We start from the raw sequence: 26,860 nt of genomic DNA, 5'->3' as shown, positions 1-26,860 counted from the left end.
AAATGCATTTTTTATTGTTGTGAATACTTCAAAGGCTTTCTTCAAATTTGAAATGGAAGGAACAATGTGATCCTTTATGGAGCCTATTATGATTTTCTTAGCTTTATTGTTTTACCTTCTCCAAGTGATTTTTTTAGTTTCATTTTTAGGAATTGGATTATCAAATTCAATGAATGACTCTAGTTCTAGTTCTTCAAGAATTGTGGTAATCCTAATTTTCCATGAAAAGAAATTTATAACACCTTTGAATCTATCTTCTACTCTCACATTATTTGACATATTTTTTGTACTTTTGATAGTCTCTCTACAAAGTAGGCTGTGATACCATGTAAAGTTTAATAGACTATGTTTGGATTAGACTTATCAAAGTGTTTAATATGTATTTTGATACATAACAAACTGGTGACTTCTTATTGATAAACTTAATGTAATTTCTGTAAAATATGATTTCCTTGTCTGAGATCAGTATTGATGATTTTATTGATACGATCTATAGTTTTAAATGATGTACATTATATATTTATTGGGACATGAATATGTAGGGGCATGACCCTTGTAGTCATGCCTTAACACATATTCATTATATTTCAAGAATACACCGATTGGAGACTATTGGTGATTAACATAACAAAGTTAATGACCAGCATAACTAGAATGCCTGATCATAAATTCTAAGTAATGCCCAATCATATATTGCATCACAAATACAATATGATGCTTAGAAATTAGTTTATATATTAATTATAGTTCAAGGCAGACATTACAATACTCAACTTCTAACTTTCTTAACAAGAACACTACCTAACTTCCCACTTTCTCACACTCACCTAGCTATTTACATGACTCTCTAATCACACCCTTGGGGCTTCACAAGCCAAAATTTCTAGCTATTTACATGACTCTAATCACCCCCTTGGGGCTTCACAAGCCAAAATTTCTAAGACCTTTTACTATGATCCGTAGTCTTCTTGCATGACACCTGGTGCTAGATAATATTGCCACATAATGCCCTTCCACCTGTCTTCAAACATAAGCTATAGAAAAATTCCTTGATAAAAAGAAGAAATGTATCATTCTTGTTAAACAGTCAGCATTCTTTCATAACAAGGAAATTTGATGGAAGAATCTACAACATTCATCAAGGTGCATTAAAATTAAAATAATAATGCAACTCTATTTTAACACAACATGGGTACTTACAACCTGTGACAAAAGGAGGGCCTTCATCTACTAAGAAAATGCAAAACATTTGCAATTGTTTACCCACCACATCTCTAACACAATGAAACGTTGTTCCACTGACCCAAAAAATGTATTCTCGAGTAATTTTTAGTACTGATTATTAAAATAATTATAGTTTTCTCTAACCTTCACAAGATTTGACCGAGCATCCTATAAAGCACTACACAATTCCAAGCTAGATTAACAAAAACATTACTAGCTATCTTGACCCACATCTCAAAATTTTGCTAGCCTTCAGAGGGCTCTGCTTGGATACTACACTAACATTATTAGAACAAGTAGCATTATGATGAGGATGAAATGAGAATAAAAAATAATAACAACCATACTTATGAGATGGAAGGAAGAAGCTAGAGAATTCTACAATAAAGTCATAAGAAAAATGGCAAAAACTTCAATATGAACAACACCTTATAGTTTGCATCCATTCATTCATGGCAAGCACATAAAGATGCTACCTCATCACATGCATGATCCCTCAACTCTTAGCCTATTCCTGCAAATGGCCATGAAATAAATACTATACATTACTCCTACCCATTTTCTGTCATGTTAAGGCCACATTACATGGTGTTCATGTAAGCAAGAGGTATTTCTATTCAGATTGACTTTCAAAACCTTTGTGAGTCTTTTTCCTATAAAAATGACTTCTACACACAGTATAAATACCACTACTATTTTATTTAGAAGAAAGAAATAGAGATGATGTGCATCAATTTGCAATGTTAAAATATTGAGGCATGTTGGAAATAATAGAGCATAAAACTAAGTAATAGGAAACCACCAAAATATTTTATTTCATCTATTTAGGGCACAACAAAAATAATTTCCCAATCTTCTCAACGTTCTTAGCCTTCTTCTTAGGAAAAGAAAAAAAATCCTCTCCTCCCAAAAGATTTCAAAGAGATTTTATAAACAAAGCCAAACAGTTAAAAATTGGTTTTGGCAACCACCAAACCTATAAAGGTTTTGTTTAAACCTTTACTAAAGTTATAACACAATATTAAAAATATGACCTAAAATTAAAACTCCACCCCAAATCCAATGCAAACCCTAAAATTTAATAATAACAAAATATTTAAAAACCACCACAAATGCAATCCAAAAATGTATTCCTATGCCTAGAACTTGCTCCTTTAGCACATTACTACCATATAAGAAACAAATAAGGAAAGAAAAACATCAACCAGCATGGTTTTTTCTTATCTCCACATCCAACAAAATAGCAATATATGATCCACCAGATTACATTAAGCAAGATCACACATCTTTAAAAAAAAAAATCTGCCTATTTATTGCATATTGATTGAGGCTCAACAAAATGTGAACCTGGAAAATAGTTCATGTGGTCTTGTCCAACATATACAGAACATAATAGATTTTCTTTAGATGTGAAGTGTCATTTTACATTCTATTTCAATACAATTTCATGACTCTCTTATACCTGAGATAAACTTGAAACTACTTAAACTTGTATGAAAGGTGTAATATTACTTCAAACATTTATGATCTAGTGTATTTCAATATTTTAGTCTTAACTTAGTGAATAGGATGCAATATTGTAAAATCTCTACAACGTTAATATTTCTTTAGCCAATAAATAAAAATTACAAGAAAAGCTTGATATTAAAGAATTGTTGAATGCTAACAGAATGCAGTTTTAAATTTTCAATAATAACACTCCACCCTAACTTTTATTAAATAATTTGTTTCTGAGAGTTGCCTCTAAAAACCCTTCAAATTTTGACCCAAAAACCAAAAATTGCAATTTTTTGAATGAGATTTTGAAAATAATAGGGGCTCAGTGACTTAGATCCAACTCACTCAATATAGACATCAAAACCCCCATGTATATATTATCCATGATAGCCATGTCCTTGTATGTTATAATTTCCTACAGGCTCATAAAATGTGAAATAAAGTTTCCACAGTTGTTGTTACATAACTTGTTCTATATACCATAGGTCTTTCAATTCTTGGTATGTTGAGGAGCTCATGTAAATCAACAGTGCAAGTGGTCCAACAAGAGGACTGAATGCAACACACATTGCTTTCCTAAAAGGTAGTTGTTGTCATAGAGGTTTGCACCCTTGTCCAAAGTTTTACCTAAGGAAAACCTTGTGAAACATCGAAACAACCTCCAAGCTATGGGAGTTGAACTGTGAGGTTGAATCTCTAGAGAAGGATGGCTTCCTCTTACTATCAGGGTGCACCTAAATATTCTTGGAGAGGAAAAGGGAGAAGGGATGCATGAAAAGAAAATCTACCTATTCTAACCTAAGGGGGTGATGCACCAAAATAGAGTGTTCAAACCAATCTCTACCCTTACATGCACTATTGAAGCATCATGACACCAAAAGATATACACATTCAGACTTGTTTCAATCTAACAACCACATGCAGATCAGAAAACTAGAATGAATGACATAAGGAAAGAGAGATTCACTCATATATCATTCATAGCTCAAAGAGATACAGTCATGCAAATCATAGATCTCTACAAAACATCAATGAGAGGTAAAGGATTCTTGCACTTTCACACTAATGGCTAAAGGAGATAAGTAGGATGTCATTTAGTTCAGAGGCAAAGGGAATTTTACACTAAAGATTTGCAGAACAATATCAAAGAAATCAAAGAAGGTTCGACCTTGACAAAATTTACAAAATCTACCTTTATAGTTCAGGAATAACTAAGATGCCTTCTTACTAAAGTTACTCCACAACCACTGCCATTAAGTCCTACAAAGAATAATCATAGAGAAAATCTGATCTGAGTATAGATCCAGATGCAATGATATCCGATCTTGTTGGAATAGGGTCCTAAGAAGATATAAATAGTTCCATTAAATCATTTGACCAAGTAGTTGGATCAGATTAGAGGTGGTGGAGTGTTCTCCTGGGGGTAGCATTTATTCAAGTGTGGTTAGAATTCATCGTAGGGATCAGACCTCGTAGGAAAACTTGATTTCCCCTATTTCTAGCCTATGAATCAACATGATCAGTAGGTCAACTAAACTCTGTTACCAGGATGAGCCATGTGGGCCAATAGTCTCTTTTCATTTTTCCACCCTACAAATTCTTCCCAAGTTTGACCATGTCTTCTTTACTAACTGTGCCACTTCCTAACTGTGACTACCTCAGGAAACTACGATTGCCAACCTTAACCGCGATGCCTTCACTATTGATACCCTAGCCAGGCTTGCAAAGACATGTGTCACTTAGGCACTTCCCTACAAATTTTAACTTCCTTGCACCTTCATATTGCAAGGAAGCGCTGATCGTTGATCTCCACAAGATCAACGACTATGAAGATTCTCCATATACTATTCCTGTCCTTCAAAATTTTGGGGCCCATGAAACACTTAGCATACACCTAGCATCCAACTCAGCAACCACCCTAGCAACACCTTGGTGACCCACACAAGAAATAGGTCCCACAGAGACACGTGGCAGCGAGGCACCTTCCTGCATTATTTAACTTCCTTGCACCTTCATATTGTGAGAAAGAACCAATTGTTGATATGTTTGCATCGAACGATGATCAAAACCCTACAAAACTACATACCTAGTCAGCTGGATGGGCCAATGAGATCCACTATCATACTATGACTCACCTGAAAATTGCCACAAAATATGGGCCATCATTACCTCCTATGAAAAGTGGGCCCATGATGTTGCACTGTGTCATGCATCACAAGGGTGCATACTCACAGTGTTTAATTACCTCACATCTCCATATTGAGGGCATGTGCCAACCATTGATTTGATTTGAATCTACAGTGCTCAAAAATTGCAAAACTACTAAGAAAGTGGGTATGTGATGTCATCTAGGATAGGTGGCAATAAGGCACTTTCCCGCATTGTTTAATCTTCCTGCAACTTCATCTTGTAGGGAAGCACCAACCCTCGATTAGCTTGCATCGAACAATGCACATAACTTGTACCTTTTGAACCTATGTGAATATCCTCTATGATGTCACATGGATGCATGTCACTAGGGTGCTTACCTGCATTGTCAAAAAGTTCGATGAAGCTCAAAATGTGGGAAAGTAGGTGCCAATAGAATCGCCAGCACACCCTACCACCTCCCATATTACCTTTGGAGAATGCGGGAATGCGCCCATCATAGATCTGGCTTGATCTAACAATGTAGAAAGTTCTAGGCCAATGGAACAAAATGTAAGGTTTTATCATTTTATTTTTAAATATTTCTATGGCATTTAAATAATATTAAATCTAGGAAATAGCCATTGGGTAGGCTAGATATTTGAATTCAAGTCTTTGGCAGGGAAAAATAGGTAACATTCTGGTGACTCAGAGGAGATGCAAGCCTCCTACGCATAAAACCAGTGAATTGGAACATCCATTGGGCTATAGGGTCATGAAAGATGTGGTTAAATGCATTTAGAAAGCCCTAACCCTACCTATGTAATAGCCAAATACTAGAAATCTCTATCTTTGCAACCGAAACCTAAAGCAAAACTTTTTGCAACCTTCAAAACTTGGAAACTGGCTATTTCACAAAGAGAAACCTATGCTCGTGCACTTTAGTGAAAGAAAGAAACTACAAAAATAGAACTACACTAATATATACATGAGACCTTCCTCCTTTAGAAACATAATTTGAGATAGATCCGATTGACTGGGATGGGCAGAATTTCACCACTAGGCTTGCTCAATTGAAAAGCATTGGCCTGCTTGCAACTTACAATCACATAGGGACCACTCCATAGTGCATCAAATTTTGAATGTCTTCCTGGTTTTGCCTTGTTTGCATCCCACTTCAAGACCAAGTCACCCTCCCTGAAGGTTCTGACCATAGCCTTCTTGTCAAAGCTCTTTTTCACCTGCTGTTGTTGTGTCTCTAGGGTCTACATGGCCTAATTTCTTCTTTCTTCCAACTCCATCAACTCTGCCATTTTCACTGTCATGGCATCATTTTCAATTAGCTCCAGTTGATAAGCTAGTTCCGAGGATGGGAATTCCAATGAAATTGCAAGCCTTGCTTCTCTACCATATACTAACATGAATGGTGAATTTCCTAATGACCTCTTAGGTGTTATCATGTCAGCCCATAGAGCTATTCTCAAATTTTTATGCCAACACCTCTAGTTATCTTCTATTTTCCTCTTTATGATTCTAATTAAATTCTTGTTGGATGACTTAGCCAATCCATTACCCTAAGGGTAGTAGTTTGAAGATGTGCTCAAATAGATATTATGGTCAACTGCCCATGCACAAATATGAGCTCCTACAAAATACCTTGCATTATCTGAAATTATGGTTGAAGGAGCACCAAACCTAGTCACAATTCCATAAAGGAACCCAATAACTAAAGATTCTATGGCATCCTTCAATACAACTACCTCTGTCCATCTAGCGAAGTAATCTGTAGTAGTTAAGATTGACTTGTGACTAGAACTAGAAGGAGGATTAATAGGACCTATGAAATCCAATCCCCATTGAGCAAAGGGCTAGTCCACCTAGATGGGATGAAGAGGAAGAGCTGCAAGCTTTTGCTTACCAGAGAAGAAGGCACATTTCTCACATGTCCTCACATATTTATGATAATCATGAAATAGGGATGGCCAATAATAACCAGCTCTCATGATCTTCATTGCAGTTGTTCTAGCTGAGAAGTGACCACCATCAGGACCATCATGAAGTTCTTTGATCATCCTTTTGGTTTGGTCTATGTCAATGCATCTTAATATGGCTCCATTAAAATCTCTCCTGAAAAGAATACCATCAACTATAACATAAGGGATTGACTGCAATCTATATTGTCTCCTTTTAGTTCTATCTAACCCTTGAGGATATCCATTGCCTAATAAGAAACTCTTCATATCATCCATCTAGTCCCTTGGGTCATCATTTATTGCCTCTTGTTCCTCTATTAAAACCATGGCAACTTCCTCATTTGACTCCTGAGATGATATCATTTCTTTGCACAATCCCTTCCCTCTCACCAACTTTGTAATCTAGATGTCAACATCATATCCCATCACTTTTGTAATCCAACTAGCCCTTTTCTCACTAATATCTTTGCTCAAAAGGAAATCTTTCACATTGGCATGGGATACTAACAGATGAATCTTATTCTGGGATAGGAGGTGTCTAAATTTCTTCAAAGCTCTGATGACTGCAAGGGCTTGCTTCTCTTCAAAGTTGTACTTGTCTTAATACTCTTTAAGCCCTTCACTAAAGAAGGCTATGGGCTGCTCCGCATTTTTATCATTTGTTTGAGTCAAGACAATAGAAATACTTGACTCACCACCTAGGGTATAGAGAATGAAATCCTTCTCAAAGTTTGCATTAATGAGAGTAGGGGCTGAGGCTATGGATGCATTGATCTCTTCAAAAATTTCTTTCCCTTCCTTGGTCCATGCAAAGACCATACTTTTCTTAAGCATAGCTATAAGGGGTTTGACCATGGTAGCAAAATTGGGGATAAATCTTCTCACAAAATTTATCCTACCAAGGAAACTTTGCAACCCTTTCTTGTGTTTAGGAAGAGGAAGATCAAGTATTGCTTTTGTCCTCTCTAGATCAATGGTTAAGCCATCTTTAGATACAATGTGTCCTAATAATTTTTCTTAATTGGTAGCAAAGAAACACTTGCTTGGGTTAAGAGATACCCCAAACTCTCTACACCTTAAGAATACCTTCCTGAGATGATCAAAATGATCTTCTACATTCTTTGAATATACTATGATATCATCAAGGTAAACTAACAAAAACCTTTCAATCATATTCTTGAAAGCCATTTCCATTGCCTTTTGGAATGTAGCACCTGCATTAGTTAGTCCAAATGGAATTTTACAATAAGCATAGGTACCCCACTTGGTAGTGAATGCAGTCTTGTATCTATTAGACTCTTTGACTAGTACTTGATTATAAATAGAGAACCTATCAAGAAATGAAAATCTCTTTGAACCACTGACCTTGGAAAAAATCTGCTTCATGGAAGGAAGAGGATGCTAAAGTCCATGCATAATCTAATTTCTCCATTCTTCTTCCTAACGGGGACAAGGTTTGCTACCCATGATGAGTGCTTGATGGGGAAAATTGTATTGGCCTCAATTAATTTGGATAGCTCTTTTCTCATTAATGGCTCAATCTTGGGATTCACTGGCCTCTATTTTTGTCTTATTGGTCAGACATTATCAATTAAATCTATGATATATTGAAACAACCTTGGGTCAAAACCCTTCAAATCATCATATGTCCAGGCAAATATATCATTAAATTCTTGACATAGATGAATAAAACATTTTTGTTCAATCTCAAAACATACCTTCCCCATGTTTAAGGACTTCCCATCAGCAATCATGACTAGGGTTTGATCATCTTCATTAGTAGCTAGGTTCATGACTCTACCTCTTGCTTGGTCATCAGGATTAAAAAAATTCTCTAAGGTGATGAGACCCTTAGGCAACTTGTTGGAACTAATATTAATGATTTGATCACCATACTGATCCTGCAGTCTTAACTGATTTCTCTCTGAAACCTCTGCTTCATTCTGCAAGAAGCTCACAATTAACTGATTTCTCTCTGAAACCTCTGCTTCATTTTGCAAGAAGCTCACCATTTTTTCATTAGATTCAAACACTTGCCAATGTATGTTATTCTAAAGGATGGTAGGCCTGACTACCATTTTGATTTGTTGCTTCTTCTCCTCCCCAAGATACTTTGGCACATCATGAGATGCACCTATTGCTGGAAGTCTATCAACATGCCTATTTTCTTTCTAAGGATGCTCTAAATATTAACTGCATTGAAATCCTCAAGCAGATCCCATACCCTATGTTTATAAGACTTGAGAAAACTATTTTTGGTAATATTCTGATTTCTCACTTGATTAACAACTAACTCACTATCTCCATACACATTTAAGGCTTGAATTTGTATTTTTTGAGCAAGTAGGAGGCCCTAAATCAAGGATTCATACTCAGCCACATTGTTAGTGCAACTAAATTGGATCTTGAATGAGAAGTAATACCTTACTTGTGTAGGAGAAATCAACATCACACCAGCCCCTTATCCATTCTTATTTCTTGAGCCATCAAAGTACATACTTCATATCCCACTCATATCTTCTTTAGTCCCCATAGATCAAGAACTAGAGCATCTTTCTCTAATATACAATATGTACTAAGGCCTATTTCAAGGGTTTCTAGTATAGGATCAAATTGATAAGCATTAGCCCATTCATCTAAGAGAAAATTAGGTATCTCTACTAGGGAAGTAGTAGGCTCATTCCCTATGTCATTCTCATCGACTTCTAGGATAGTGCAATTCACGTTGATGAGATCAAGGGTGTAAGGTTCAGTATGGTGGAGGGCTAGAGGCTCTACTCTAATTGGTGCTTTGGCTCTAGATCTTGTTCTTAAAAAAATATATGACCAATTAGAAGATATGTAACCACCTATTTGGGCAGTGAAGTCTCTTGACAAACAAATGGCAAAATTTGGCTTGACCTTAGCTACTAATATATCTTGAGTTACAGTACAACTAGGGCATGCATGTAGGGCCATCTCTACATTCCTAAGGATCCCTATAGTCTTGATAGTATTACCATCTAACTATAATACATCCTTAACAATGGGCTCATATTTCATCTCCAACGCATCAGCAACACACCTAGGCATCACTGAACTACTAGCCCCTAAATCAATCAATTATTAATTGTGGACTATTTTATCCCCTATAATTAGAGAAACATAGAATGGAAGAGGTCTAACCTTTTTACTTTTTTCTTCCTCCCTTGATTGTTGTACTAGGCTTGTGGCACTTTCCATGCTAAGTGGTTGATCCTTTGGTTCAATACCCTCTAACTCTTGTTGTAGCAACAACATCCCACATGGAAATATTTGCATTTGTCTTCTTCATCTATTCTACCACACTAAATGGAGTAGAAGGCACTTTGGTAGAAGCCTTGGGGGTTGTCCTTGCAGGAGGTTGAGATGGAACAACCAAAGGGTCACTCGCATCCTTTCTAACATTAGTTTGCCTTTGCTGCTGAAAAACATTTGATTGACCATCTACTACCAATTGCTCATGAGGTGTTACATTTGAAATTAAGGCCTGATTAGGAGGTGGAGGGGTAGCATCTTCAATAACTCTTATTTTGCTCCTAGTATTGTGAGCAATGGAATCCTGGTTTACATTACAATGTTCCTTCACATGATGATTCATAAGGGAGCAATCACCTTGACCTTGCACATAGGAGGCATCCTTAAACTAGTCATCCTTGTATGATTGTCCTGTTGTAGGCTCTTGGATGGTCAATGTCAAATAAGATTCAGCCTTTTGACACATGCAATGAGCATAAGAATAGTTACAAGAGGGAAAAAAGTCCTAATCTTGGGCCATGTTTTTTTGAGGGACTATGGCCCTACTTTGATTTAAATTTGAGGTTGAAGCATGGCTATTCTGTCTATTCTAATCAAAATAATTGTTCCCATAATTTTGATTTGGAGGCCTACCACTATTCATAGTTTGGTGCTGCAATTGATGAGCTTTACTACCTTGAGCCTGCTATCTTTCTAAAGTCACCACCTTGTTGCTCATTTTTTTCATCACAGAGAAACTATCTTCCAGTTTCTTTTCTTGGCCCTGTAATCTCTTATCTATGTTCAGAATCATAGATTGCATCATCTCCTTAATTTCATCCATTCTATTTGAAGATGTGGAAGGTTGAGGGATTAGAGCAAGGGATTGTGACGTAGAAGTTGTGGGAAGAGGAGCCATTTCTGGTTGATGGTTTGGGATATCAAGGAAGAAGGGCATAGGAGGCCTTGGAGTTAACTTCCCTCCTTGTATCAATATGTTTTATGTCATTATTGCTATGTCATAAGAATTAGGTAAGGTATCCCCTCCTATGGTTTGGATTGTAGTGGCAATGTCACTATTAAAGGCTATAAGGTAATGCAAGAAGGCATTACTAGGGGTAGACTTCACTGAAATAGGTATTTTATCCCTTTTTTTAAAAATCTATAGTTGAAATCAGTCATACATTCATGGGGGACCCTTTTTATGGTAGTCATTTTCTCTAAAAGTGATAGGTAATCACTTTTGTCCTCAAAGTGTTTGCATAGTCCTGCTCCTAACCCATCCCAATCTGTTATAGAACTATGAGCCAAACCTCTATACCACTATAGTGCTTTTCCTTTTAGAGATGAGGCTAGAAGCCTAACTTCAACATCATCCTCTATAATACCATGGATATCACAGACATTTGAAACCTCTTGAGTGTGTTCTAAGGGAGAGATAGAAATTTCACCAGTAAACTCTGGTATACTTTTAAGTGCAGCTATTGGTATGTCATGTCTTTGTGTCAATAGAAGAGGACTACCACTATTAAAGGTGGCAAAAGCATGAGCTCTGGGTTGTGCCATATAGACAAGTGATCTATTGATATATGTTGATGGCAATCTAGGCTGAAATCTAATAGTAGGAGGAGTAGAGATAGATCTTGCAGGGGTATTTGTTACTATTGCACTCCTAACTAGTGATAAAGATACTCTAGCCCGCTTTCTTCTAGGATTTGAAAATGAAATCTCTTGGTACTAAAATCTACCTCTAGAAGATGCCCTTGTTTTAGCTTTGGGCATGAATTACTACAACTTTCATCTGGAACAAGATGTGTTTGAAGCTCAGAGTCACCAAGTTCCTTGAAGAATGAACCCTTTGAAGGCCTGAATACTGAAGCCAAAACTATCTCCTCAGTAATAATCTTGAAATCTTCCTTCTTGACATTAGTAGACTTGAAATCTTTTGATATATGTCCCACCCAGTGTGCCAAAAACTATTGTCACAGATGTTTGCACCCTTGTCCAAAGTCTTACCTAAGGATAACCTTGCAAAACATGGAAACAACCTCCAAGCTATGGGACTTGAACTGTGAGGTTAAATCTCCAAAGAAGGCTAGCTTCCTCTTACTATTAGGGTGCACCTAACTATTCTTGGAGAGGAAAAGGGAGAAGGGATGCATGAAAAGAAAATCTACCTATTCTAACCTAAGGGGGTGATGTACCAAAATAGAGTGTTCAAACCAATCTTTGCCCATACATGTACTATTGAAGCATCATGACACCAAAAGATATACACATTCAAAATTGTTTCAATCTAATTACCACATGTAGATTAGAAAACTAGAATGAATGACACAAGGAAAGAGAGATTCACTTATATATCATTCATAGGTCAAAGAGATACAGTCATGCAAATCATAGATCTCTACAAAACATCAATGAGAGGTAAAGGATTCTTGCACTTTCACACCAATGGCTGAAGGAGATAAGTAGGATGTCATTCAGTTCAGAGGCAAAGGGAATTTTACACTAAATATTTGCAGAGCAATATCAGAGAAATCAAAGAAGTTTCAACCTTGAAAAAATTTACAAAATCTGCCTTTATAGTTTAGGCATAACTGAGATGTCTTCTTACTAAAGTTACTCCACAACCACTACCATTAAGTCTTGCAGAGAATAATCATAGAGAAATTTGATCTAAGTATAGATCTAGATGCAATGATATCTGATCTTGTTGGAATAGAGTTCTGAGAAGATAGAAATGACACCATTAAATCGTCTGACCAAGTAGATGAATCGGATTAGAGGTGGTGGAGTGTTCTCCTGGGGGTAGCATTCATTCGAGGGTGGTTGGAATTCATCATAGGGATCAAACCACACAAGAAAACTTGATTTACCCTATTTATAGCCCATGAATTATCATGGTTAGTAGGTCAATTTAACTCTATTATCAAGATGAGCCATGTGGGCCAATAGTCTCTATTCATTTTTCCACCCTACAAAGTCTTCCTGAGTTTGACCATGTCTTCTTTACTAACTGCACCACCTCCTAACCTTGACTACCTGAGGAAACCATGAATGCTAGCCTTAACCATGATGCCTTCACTATCGATACCCTAGTCAAGCCCACAAAGACATGTATCACTTAGGTGCTGCCCCACAAAGTTTAACTTCCTTGGACCTTCATATTATGGGGAAGCATCGATCGTTGATCTCTGAAAGATTAATGACTATGAAGATTCTCCATATACTGTACCTTTCCTTCAAAATTTTAGGGCCCATGAAATAGTCAACATACACCTAGCATCCAACTCAGTGACCACCCTGGCAACACCTTGGCAAGCCACACAAGAAATAAGTCCCACAAAGACACATGGAAGCAAGGTGCCTTCTCACATTATTTAACTTCCTTGCACCTTCATATTGTGTTAAAGTGTTGATCGTTGATCCATTTGCATTAAAAAGTGATCAAAATCCTACAGAACTACATACTTGGTTAGCTGGATGGGCCAATGAGATCTTCCATCATACTATGACTCACCTGACAATTGTTAGGGAAGATAGGTCATCGTTACATCCTGAGAAAAGTGGGCCCATGATGTCACACCGTGCCATACATCACAAGGGTACATACCTACAATGTTTAATTACCTCACATCTCCATATTGTAGGCATTTACCAACTATTGATCTCATTTGAATCTATGGTGCTCAAAAATTGCATAAATACTTAGAAAAGTAGGCTCATGATGTCATCTAGGACAGGTTGCAACAAGGAAATTTCTCGCATTATTTAATCTTCTTGCAACTTCATCTTATGGGGAAGCGCCAACCCTCGATTAGCTTGCATCGGACGGTACACATAACTCATACTTTTTGAACCTATGTGAATGTCCTTCATGATGTCACATGGATGTGTGTCAACAAGGCACTTACCTGCATTGTCAAAAAGTTTGACGAAGCTCAGAATGTGAGAAAGTGGGTGCCAATAGAATCACCAGCTCAGCCTGCCACCTCCCATCCTGTAGCCCACAAGAAGAACATGGACCCACCAATCCACATCTCACAAAGGGGCTTCCCCACATTACATAAAGGTCATGCATTTGGAGAATGTGGGAATGTGCCCACCATAGATCTGGCTTGATCTAATGACGCAAAAATTTGCAGGCCAACGGAAAAAAATGTAAGTTTTTATCATTTTATTTTTTAATATTTCTATGGAATTTAAATAATATTAAATTTGGGAACTAGCCGTTCGGCAGGCCAGATATTTGAATTCAAGTCTTTGGCGGGGCAAAAATAGGTAACAGTAGTCTGAAAGACTCCAAAGACAACCTCCACCTTGCTTTCCATCGCTTGAACTACTTCTATTGGACCTACCTCCACCCTTGGAAGTAATAGAGCCTTGTCCTCGATAGGGTGCCCTTACACCATTCCTAGGCTATTGCCTGATCCCCAATATAGAAAATAAAATTTCATGAGAACTGTATGGTAAACAACAAGTAAGATTACAAATAGTATATATGAACATACAACACATATCCAACATGGCCATCTGGCAGTATCATCGGTACTCATCCTTGTAGGTGTTGGGCCTTTGCCATAAATGATTGGCTATAAAGTGATTTCAAAACATTTCATCATATATTAATATCAATCAAAAAGGGGATTGCACTCTTAAAATAAAAATATATATTAACAAGAGTTGAAAAGTAAACTTCAATTTTTTATTTTTTTTCCAAATGTTCTAATTTTCAAATATCAATCTGGAAACAACTCTGCTACATTAATTTTTAGCCACTAAATAGTGAATAAAATTGTATATTAAAAATATAATGTTCCCCTTATGGTATAGTTTTAGTTTACCTGATTGTAGCCTGCTGAACCAAATCCAACACCAAAACATCCATAAACATTTGCATCGCGACCATATCCACCTTGAAGCTGATGATTTGGAATGAGAGACCTTTGAAAAGGATACATAATAGAACTTTGAGGCTTCTTGTTGTGAAATTTACAACTTTAGATGCATAGAACATCAGAGAAAAAAACAATATCTTTGTATGAATAGAGCCACTAAAAAAAATAAAGAAGTTGAAGAAAAATCAATAGAGCAGCAGATTAAAAGAATTCTATAGTTTATTGATGGCAATAAATGCTTTAAAAGTAAAGATTACAATTATTGGAAGTGCTGGAGTAAACTCGAGTTCAACCAACACATTAGCTAGTTAACTAAGGCTGGGAATGGTGAAACTAGACATGTGGACTACCTTGGTTTAAGGATAAAATTTGGAATTTAACACACACAATTTGGAGCAATAAAATAGAGCACATAAATTTCCAAGTAGTGATCCATGGTGATTAACAGCATGAAAAATACATGGAAGAACATGCAGTTTGCATTAACTACTAACACCCCCCCAATTCTAGCTACCTAGCTTGAGAAGAGACTAAGGAAAGAGGGAAAACTCAGTGGGAAGAAACCATCCCTCAAAATGAATACTTACAAGAGAAGAGAACAACAACATTATTGTCTTTTTCACCCCAAGTAGATTTTGGAGAAGCTGAAACTTTTGCTCAGTGAATGACTTCATGAAGATGTCAACAATCTGATGAGAAGTAGGACAATACCATAAATCAATGATGCCTTCATGAATGAGATCTCAGATGAAGTGCATATGGATCTCGATGTGCTTTTTCCATTGTTGCTATATTGGATTTTGGAAAATTTTCAATGTACTTTGATTGTCACACCAAATGATGGTCAATTGATGAAATGAGATACCCAACTCAGTGAGAAAATTTTGCAACCAAATAGTCTATGTGGTAGCATTGACCACACCTCTATATTCAAGCTCTATTGAAGAGAGAGCAATGAAAGATTTCTTTTTTCTTGACCAACAGATGGGACTAGAACCCAAATTGAGAACATAGCCTGAAGTGGACTTGTAATCAACGCTATCTCTAGCCCAATTAGAGTCAGTGTAGCCAGTGTGATCCAAAGTGCATCTAGTTGAATAATGAATCCTATAGCTAATAGTTCCTTGAACATAACAAAGGATACAATTGGAAACTTTCCAATGTAGTTCATGAGGCTCCTACATGTATTTGAAAATAATGCCACTACATATGATAGATATAAATGAGAATGAGTGAGATAAAGAAGACTTCCCACAAGCTAACGATAGAGTGTACATTTAGCTAATGGTGTATTTTTTCCATCTTCCATCTTTAACCTGGATAGAAAAAGTGTGGGTGTTGGTTTACAATCACTCATGTGAAATTAAACCAAGAGATCTCTTGCATCCATGGATCGAGTAACTATGACACCTGATTCATTTTGACTGATTTCAAGACCAAGAAAGAAATTGAGAAGGCCCATATCTATCATAGCAAAGGTATCATGCAAAGTTGCCTTGGTTGCCACAATTGTTGAGCATGAATCAATTGTGATTAGTAGGTCATCTACATAGAGTACTATGAGCAACAAAGAGTCAAATTTTCTCAACATATAAACATTTGCATCAGATTTACATCTCATAAAATTTTGAGATAGAAGATAAGAATCCATTTTAGCATACCAAGTGCAAGGTGCCTGTTTGATGCCATAAAGTGATTTCTTGAGCTTGCATACTAGTGAGGAATTATGTACATACCCTTGTGGCTGCTCCATGTAGATCTTCTCCTCAAAATCACCATGAAGAAAAGCATTTTTCACATCCATGTTATAAATCTCCCACCTTTTTGCTACTGTAATGGCTAGAGCCAATCAAATGGAATCCATTTTTTCCACAAGAGAAAAAGTCTCATCATAATCAATGCCTTGAACTTGTTGGAAACTTTTGGCTCCTAACCTTCCTTTGTATCTACTCACTTGACCATTTTCTAATTTCTTTGTTCAATAGATCCACTTGCACCTAACAAGCCTGTGATTGAATGGAAATGGAACCAGCTCCCAAGTTTGGTTTGCACTAAGAGAATTGTACTCCTCATCCATGGCAGCATCCCAATGAGGATTCCCTGTAGCTTATGCATGAGTTTGAGGATCTGATGCTTGAAGTAGATAAACATGCCTTGGAATAATAGAATTGGTAGTTGAAAATGCATGAGTAGCATGATATATATCAACCAAGCTTCATATTGTTTGTCTTCTCATAGGAGATGTTAAATCATCTCTAGAATACCAATTGAGACATGCATGTTCATGTTGATGTTCATATTCATGTTCATTAGATTCAAATGAATCTAAAATCAAATTTTTAGTATCTTCATCATCCTCAAGATCTATGAGATGAGGAAACATAGAAGTGGTAGCTTGTTGCATTTGAGTTGCTAGCATGGGACTTTCATCAAAATATACACTCCTCTCAATGAATATTTGTTATGTAGAAAGATCTAGTAATCTATAACCCTTTACACCATCTAGATAACCAAAAAAGATACATTCCTTTCTTTGAGGCTCCAAAGCCTTCATTTTATCAATATGAATGCTAGCCCATGCATGAGATCCAAAAATTAAAAAATGAGTTGTATACCTCTCCATGCTTCAAAAGGATTTTTTCCTTTAACAAATTTTTGAAACTATCTATTTTGGATATATGAAGCACATTTGGTTGCTTTAGCCCATAGTTTTGAGGGAAGTGACCTAGCATGCAACATGCAACTAGCCATCTCCTTTAAAGATCATTTTTTCCTCTTAGCTACCCCATTCTATTGTGGAGTATATGGAATTATATTCTACAACTACATTCCTACTCCATCACAAAGATTTTGGATATCATTGTTGATGTACTCCCCAACATTGTTTGTGTAGATGATCTTAACCAATTTTCTTGATTGTTTTTCTACATGAGCTTTGAAAATCTTGAGATTCTCAAACACTTCAAACTTGTATTTAAGAAATTATACCCATGTGTACCTTGAGTAATCATCAATGAATTCAAGGAAATATCTAGCTTTGCTCATGAAAGGCTCAAGAAAAGGACCCATTAAATCACTATGAACAAGCTTTAGAGGAGAGGAGGCTCTCCGTGAGATTCCCTTGGGAAATTTTTCTTGTAGATGTTTTCCAAGAGCACAACCTTCAAAAAATCCATTAGAGAATTCCATGGTAGGCAAGCCTTTTACGATCCCTTGATTGCTAAGCTACTACATGTATCTAAAATTTAGATGTCCAAATCTTTCGTGCAAAATTCTACTTTCATCATTTGCATGTGTTAGAAGTAAAGTAGAATCTGATTTTGCAACAAAATTATAGAAAGTTTAAAATGAGATTGATGATTCACCTTATCAATAGCAATTTTGGATTTTTCTTGCATGTGATATATCATGACTAAATCTAGTGTTCATTAAACACTCCTTCCAGTTCCATTATGTGTCATTTTATACATAGAAAGTAAATTTACAAAAAGTTTTGGGATATGCAAGACATTCTCAAAACTTCCAATTCTAACCTCTATGTTCCCAATTCCAGTTGCTTCTATAGGAGATCCATCTCCCATGAGAATAGGAGAACTAGAATATGGTTTCAAAGATGAAATAACATCTTTTGTGCCTTCCATGTGGTGTGAAGCTCTAGAGTCTATGATCCATGCATAAGAGGAAGAATGAATAGCTATCAATGCATGAGTATTGTCTTTGGTTTTTGGTGCATTTTCTTTTTGCTTCTTGGCACTATGAGGAATAAGACCACCAAGATTATGTGTTGAAGTGTCTATGCCATGAGATCAATTATTTTCTTCATGCATGATGATTCTAGATGATACCCGCAGTTGCAATAGGTGCACTTTGATTTACCCTTTGTGTCCTTTTCTTTTGAGCCTATAAACCCATCTAAAGGATTTGGATTACCTTCCTTTCTTGGATTTGAATCCTTCTTCCATTTTCCTTTGGACTACTGATTGGATTTAGAGTTATTCTTCCTGGTTGTATGCACAATGAGTGCATGAGCTTTGGAATTCTTCAAGGTACCCATCTTAATAAGCTTATATTGCTCATGTATTAGAGACTCAATGAAGGCATTGAGTGTGGGAATCTTCCAATTTTCTCCTATTGTGAGTTTGATTGTGTGGAAAGAAGAAACAAATACTGCATATTCTAGACCCAACTTTGATATAATGGTAAGAATTAACTTATATTCTTCATTGGACTTATTAATACCACATCCTTTCAGCTGAAGCAACAAAGCTTTGAACTTTGTGAAGTAATCTTGGATATTGTCAAAATTCCTTGGATCTAATGAGATGAGCTCATTTTCAAGGATATGACCCCACATTTTGTCTTTGTTTCCAAATAGGTTCTCCAAGGTATCCCAAACTTGGCTTGGAGGTGTGCATGCCTCAACATGGAAAAATAGTTCTTGAGATATAGACAAGCATAACAGACCAAATACTTCATCTATATGGTTGAAGTATTTAGATTTCTCTATTGCCAAATTGGGATCAACCTCTATATTCTTAACTGTTTGATAGAGACCTTTACTTCGGAGCTGAAGTAAAATTTTAGGCTTCCAATCAAAGTAGTTGCATGGTGTGAGAATAATAGAGGCTAGAGATTCCATTTTAAATTCTAATTTTCTATACATGCAATAGAGAAAATTTTAGTTTTCCTTTCCCACAACTAAGCTATGATACCATGTGAAATTTGCATCTTTAGCTACACAAAACATCAAAGGGGAAATAAAAAAATATCTCTGTATGAATAGGGTAACTAAAAGAAATGAGAGCAACTAAAGAAAAAACAACAAAGCAATAGATTAAAAACATTCTATAGTTTATTGATGACAAAAAATACTTTAAAAGTAAAGATTACAATTATTGGAAGTACTAGAGTAAACTCGACTTCAACCACCACATCAACAAGTTAACTAAGGCTAGGAATGGTGAAATTGGACATGTGGACTACCTTGGTTTAAGCATAAACTTTGGAAAAATAATTTCATAGTTTGGAGTAGTAAATTGGAGCACATACATTTCCAATTAATCATCCATGGTGATTAACGACATGAGACATACATAGAAGAACATGTAGTTTGCATTAACCACTAACATTTGTCACGCAATGATCTTTCTAAAGAAACTATCAACTCCCACCCTATGTCAAAACATTTTGAATCATTAGAACAAAAAAGTTAGTTAAAACCAAGAAGTTAATAGTATATACAAAACAAGGATTCTCTATTGTAAACAAATAAATTCACTTTCAAGCTCACATTTATTTATTTTATTCATACCTTTAAGAGTCGTATCGTGGTCATTAAAATGTGCAAAGCTAAAATCCTACTTTGTCTACCCTAGCCTCTATTCTAAAAGAACAACTTTTGTAACCTCCTCACATCTCCTAAAATGATCCTTGAATTGTTCCTATGTCACATCATTTAGCAAATTGCAGACATATACAAACTTGACCTAGTATATGAATAAACATCAAAAGTGATATAGAATAGTAAATAAATATTCATTTGTTGTTCAAAATTTACAACCACAAAAGAAAACCCAACAAACAAGAATTACAATTTTAATAAATTTTGAAATTGTACCAAATTAAAATGGCGTGCAGAGAAAAATGTGAAAAAGTGAAATACACAAAGGCATTACACACAAAATCAGATTCAAAATGAAATAGCCAACATCGGTACCCTAAAAACCTAGGGTTTTTGGCAACAAATTTAGAATGTCCATCAACTAGATTATCTAACAAAACCATTCATAGGAGCAGATCTGAATTGAGACTTCCCTCTGAAAAGATTCAAACAAATCTTAATTTTGTAGTCAATACCTTGAATTCATTTGTTACTCTAGATGGCTTGCAAGATCTAAATGTACTTGATATTCAAGATCAAATCTCCAAAATGGGGATCAATGTGGAAACAAATTAGACCAGAAACGTGGGGAGATTTAGGTTTTCACCTCCAAAGGACACCTACAATGGCTGGTTTAATCATCATCCTTATCAATATTCAGACATATTTTGATCTTTTATCTATTCCACTTTTAGTTTAGATTAGAAAATCTATTTCTTTAAGCTAACCAAATATACAGGATCCAACCTAAACCTCGTATATGCCCAACAAATAAGTTTTTCTTTTAAACCATATGTAGCACCTTCAAATCCTAATAAGAAGCTATTTGGGAATGAGGTTAATTTTGTTTCTACTCTAGCTCCACCCACCCCTAAATCTTATATTCCTCCCCACTATATGTCACCCACCCCTAACCCTCTTCTTCATTTTGTTTTATTTTCCCCTCCACTCCCCAGTTGTTCTTCAACTGAGTATGAAGATAAGGTCATCATCATCAGTGACCAAGACTATGCAAATTGTTGTCAGGAATGCCTAAAGGTTGGACTATTTTCTTTCTAGAATGGGCCAATAGAAAAATTGCATAACCTTAATAATTAGTTTGAGGATTACTACCACAATCAATTAAGTATTTCTCACCATACTGATAGATTTGATTGATTAATTTATATTCATTATAGTGATGATTCTGTGAAGAAAGAAATTTTGTATGCTTCTTATTATTTTTTAAATGTCATGTAGTTAATTTTTTTGAATGGTTACCAGATTACAAGGAAGAAAACTTAAATTTCTTAATCCCAACCTAGTTTTCCATTAACGTTATTCCTCTAGAGTTAAAATAGATAGATATCATTAAGAAAATAGGTCATTCAATGGGACATCTAATGGTATTAGATGCCTCCTTTGAAAGTTGCAATAACATAAAACTCATAATTAAATGTAAGGCTAATAATAAGAATCTCAAACCAATCAAAATTATTACAAATGGATCTATCTACAAACTAAACTTTTAGAGGGGTGAAGGAAAAATTTCAGAAATAATCAGGCTAGATGATGAGAGGAAAATTACCTTCAAAATTTTGCAAACTTCATTAGATCTCGATGCTTCCTTCCCCATGATTAGAATAAGGAATCAAAGAATGAATTAAAAGGAGTGTATACCTAAGAAAAAATACATGATGGTCACCAAGAATAACTCAAGGGAAGAAGTGCTACAAAATGGTATGGTAGAAAAGGCAAGAAAGAAAAATTCAAAGAGTGATAATAGCCTACCTTTCCTAGACAAGGAATATCAAAAGGAAGAAATTAAGTCAGCACAAGGGAATAAAAAAAGAAGTCTTCAAATCATGAATGTGGATAAGTCCCCAAGAACAGATAAGAATAAAGTCATATTGAATTTTCTAGACATGGTGGAACTTGAAGGCATCAACCTCAGCTCAGAGATTCATTCTAAGCTAAAATAAGTAGATCTACAAAATCCCTAACAAAGCAATAAATGAACATATCCAAGATGGGACTAACATTAGAAGGTAGAGAATAATAGTTTGCAACAAAAAACCCAAAAGGAAAGAAAAGATAGCTAAGAAGGGTAAGAACCCAAAAGAATTAAATGAAGTACAGATTACAATGGAGTCTAAATCTAGAATTTAGGATACTAAGAGTTTTGTTAAACCACTCAGTAATATAGAATAAATGGAAAACTTACTCTTATTCTATGATGAAGATCCAAACTATGGAAAGATTAATTAGATAGAAGATAAATTGAAGGTCTCAAAGTAGTAGATGGAAGAATCTACAAAGGATACTAGAATATTTGACATTAAGACCACAAATTAGCTCACCAAGTTTTGATAGACTCCCCTTATAAGGAAAGATTCTCCTTAACACAAATCCAATGTGAGCAATATAGAGGGAAATAGGATAAAAGACATCCCAGTACAAGATTTTTAGATTTTTTAAAATAAGGATCTGGAGGAGGATGAAGACACAAAAGCAATGGTATTAAATGAGGATGAAAACAAAAATTTAGAATTGCTTCCAGAGGAACTAATCTGAGTATTTGATTTTGAGAATTTAAGCAAGAGCAAAAATTCAAAGAAAGAAAAAATTATGTGGCAAGTATTATAGTTAGGTGGAGACACTTACACTTATGTAGATCTTAAAAGAGATCTTTTATCTTTTGAAGTTGGAAATAAGGAAAGTGAAATACCCCAAAGAATAGCTAATAAAGCTTTAATAGTCCAGTTTGATAATCTAGATGAAGATAACTTCAGCAAGAAGTATCCCCCAAAGGATCTACCTTCCACAATAGAGCAGCTCATAAAAGAACTAGTCAATGAACATAAAGACAAAGTAGAAGGCAATCAGCCCAATATTGCATTGAATATGCTTGAAAATACAAATCAATTGGGTATCCAGAAGAATCAAGAAGGGCTAACATCACCAAACTATGGTAAAGTTAAAGCTAAAAGGTGAAGGAAATTCATTTAGGAACTTAGAGAACTAGATGGGAAGGAAAAAAAGAAGAAGCAAAAGATCAACTACCTAGTTAATGTAGGGAAGGGGAAGATCAGTGCCAAGGCAACATGAAGATTACAACTTGGAATTCTAGATGCTTAAATGACCCTAGTAAGAAATGGATATTAAAACCAAATTTAAAACAATTTGAATCATAAATTATCATGCTACAAGAAACAAAGTTAAACATAGAAGAAGGATCTAAATTAGAAAAGAAACTAGGTACTTGGAATAGTTATTTTTATGAATCTAGAGGAGCCTTAGGAGGTTTAGGTATGATTTGGAATCCTAAGAAAGTCCAATAAAATATTTTAAGTTTGAATAGCTCATGGTTGAGCAGCAGAGTTAGTAGCATTCAAACTAATTTACACTTTATTCTAATTAATATCTATGGCCCCACCTCTAATTATGTTAAAAAAAAATTATGGGATGAAATTAGTATCTTCATTAACAATCACAATAATGAACTTATTCTTCTTGGTGGTAATTTAACACTATTTTAAATTTAGATGAAAATATGGAGGTATTCAACATACTTCCCAAGCTACTAAGGAGTTTAAGATTTGGACAGATCTAAACAATCTAATAGATATATTCTTTAACAATGGGAAGTATACATGGAACAAAAAAAGGAAAGACTTCACTTATATAGTAGATAAAATTGATAGGCTTTTCATTAAAGGTGATCTCAGTGAACTTAAAACTCAGAGCCAAGTTTTAGTTCTTCCTATAATAGGATCTGATCATTTTCCTATTCGGTTTACATTTTTTGAACCTTCTAAACTAGCTAGAAACCTATATAAGTGTGAAAAATGTGGTTTTTAGACAAAGATTTCATAGAACTCATTAGAGATTGGTGGAAGCAAGGAAATTTCAAAGGTTCCAAAATGCTCATTTTTTTATCTGAACTAAAAATGATCAAAGAAAAGATTCTTAAGTGGAATAATGGTCACTTCAATAACATATTTAAAAAGAAACTAGAAATAGAAGGGAAACTAAAAGAATTAAATACAAAAGTAATAAAAAGGGGAATGAATAATGATAGCTATAACTTAGAAAAAGAACTACTGGCCAAGCAAGAAGTCATCTTGGCCAAAGAAGAAGTCTTTTGGAGACAAAAGTCAAGAGAAAAATGGCTAGAAGAAGGCGACAAAAACACAAAATACTTTCACAACAACACCCTTCTGAATAGAATTCAAAGAAAGATAACTAAAATCAAGGACTCTTTGGGTTCAACCATAGACAAGCTGGATAAAATAGAAGAGGTCTTTGTTAGCCATTTTCAAAAATTACTAAATAATTATGAACATTCAAATTTAATAGCTCAATCAGAGATCTTGAAGGCTATTCAAGAGTAGTGTCCCATGAAGATAATAAATGATGGGGACACAACCCAAGAACAGAATGGAACCAACAGAAAGGGAAAATATATTAACTGAGAAAATAAGCTAGTACAAATAGTACAGAGAAAATAAACTTCAGAACATGCCCTAAGGGCTTACAATAGCATAAATCTGGAGAATATTTCTCCTTTTAGCACCTCCTCTCAAACTCCACTCCGAACTGCCTTTTACAATGCCAAAAATCTCCTTAAATAGACCCCGATGGGTTAAGGACTAGGAGTAAATTCTAGAAAGTGCTAGTAGGCATCCACCAACAAAATAGAAGGTTCCAAAAGCTGCGTTAGAAGTCAATGCAAATCTAGAAGAATCCAGAAACGGTAGCCGAACTTCCAGGAGGCATAACTTTTGAACTGTAGCTCCGATTAACGAATCGTTTACATTTTTGAAAAGCTCTCAAAGCCCTCTATAGCCCTATGGACCAGCTTCACTCGTCCCCCATTTTTTGACCCTTTTTGAGGTCATTTAAAGCCCCAAACCTGACTTTGAAGCATTCTTAGGAGGTCTCCAAAACTCAAAAAACTGCAATAACTTTCAAACCGTGAGGTCTACTGACTTGATTCTTTTTCTGGAATGCTCTAAATCATGATTACATTCATTTGGCCAATTCACACCTTCTAGTTTACCGAAATGATGGCCCAAATACATGCTCCTATTTTTTCAGGATTTTGAAATGCATTGATAGTCAAACTATGAGAGTTGGAACCTTTATTTGAGCCAAATGGGTATCCAAAAATGTAAAGACATGAAACAGAAACTAAGTCTAAGTACATTTTTTGGGTGACACAGGATTGCCCTTATACCTCTGGATGCTCCTACATCAGACACCCAGGGTAGATTGAAAAGTGACCCGGTCACTTTATGGATGGTAGAGGAAATCCCAAATGGGAAACCTCAGCTGCTGAAATCCAAGTTGAGTCCTCAATTGTTTGTCCTTTCCATTTGACCAAATACTCTTCATACTGCCTGTTTCTGGTACTCCTACCCACACGATGATCTAGAATGTCTTCTATCTCCTCCTTCTTAGAAGTAGGAATTGGACATGGCTCTAAAACCAGCTCCTCATCTTCACCATCATCATGATACTCTGTTAAATCTACAATGTTGAAAATGGGAGAAATGTGAATACCATCTGGAAGCTCCACCTCATATGCATTTCCTGAGTTATGTTTCTTCAAAACTTTGCAGGGACCAAATTTCTTCATTTTCAGCTTGTTGTAAGTACCAATTGGAAATCTTTCTTTTCATAAGTGCACCATGACTAGATCCCCTACTTGGAATTCCTTATGTCTTCTCCTTTGATCAGCCCTAGCTTTATACTCTTGATTCATCTTGATAATGTGTACTTGAACCTCCTCATGTAGATGCTTGATGTGTTCAGCAAATTCCTCAGCTTCAGCACTTGTCCTCTCCCCTTGTTCTATCTTCCCCAATTCTGGTGCAGTCCTTGGGCTATTCCCATATACAATTTGAAATGGCAATTTTCCAGTACTCCTATTTACAGAGTTTTTATAAGAAAAATCTGCCTGTGGTAGAATCAAATCCCATCCCTTGGGCTTATCTCCAACTAAACATCTCAGCAAATTGCCTAGACTTCTATTTACCACTTCTATTTGGCCATCAATCTGTGGGTGATGCATGGAACTGAATTTCAAGTCTCTTCTCACCTTCTTCCACAATGTCCTCTAGAAATACCCCACAAATTTAGTATCTTGGTCAGAAACTATACTCCTTGGAAGACCATGTAGTCTTACCACCTCTTTGAAAAACAAGTCTGCAATATGGATAGCATCATGAGTTTTGTGGCATGGAATGAAATGTGCCATTTTGGAGAACCTATCAACCACCATGAATACTGAGTCATTACCCCTTTGTGTCCTTGGCAATCCAAGAACAAAATCCATACTTATGTCCTCCCATGGCCTTGATGGAACAGGAAATGGTTGATATAGGCCAGTATTTTGACTAAACCCCTTAGCAACTTGACAAACCTGGCAACTTTGTACAAACTTCTTCACATCCTATGTAATTTGAGGCCAAAAATAATTTTCTCTAAGAATGGAAATGGTCTTATCCCGACCAAAATGT

General features: G+C 35.7%; 1 pseudogene; it reads right to left on the bottom strand.

The window, feature by feature from the left end:
• The window catches only part of LOC149552798 (DNA (cytosine-5)-methyltransferase DRM2 pseudogene), a 59,943-nt pseudogene extending 44,903 nt beyond the window's left edge, over nucleotides 1–15,040 (bottom strand).
• Between the last annotated feature and the right edge of the window lie 11,820 nt (nucleotides 15,041–26,860).

Source organism: Cupressus sempervirens, chromosome 6, assembly GCF_028749045.1.
Source record: "Cupressus sempervirens isolate cs-2001-9-10 chromosome 6, ASM2874904v1, whole genome shotgun sequence".
In the NCBI taxonomy this organism is placed as follows: Eukaryota; Viridiplantae; Streptophyta; class Pinopsida; order Cupressales; family Cupressaceae; genus Cupressus; species Cupressus sempervirens.
Note: the sequence above shows the minus strand (reverse complement) of the source record. Positions and strands in the feature narration are given on the sequence as shown.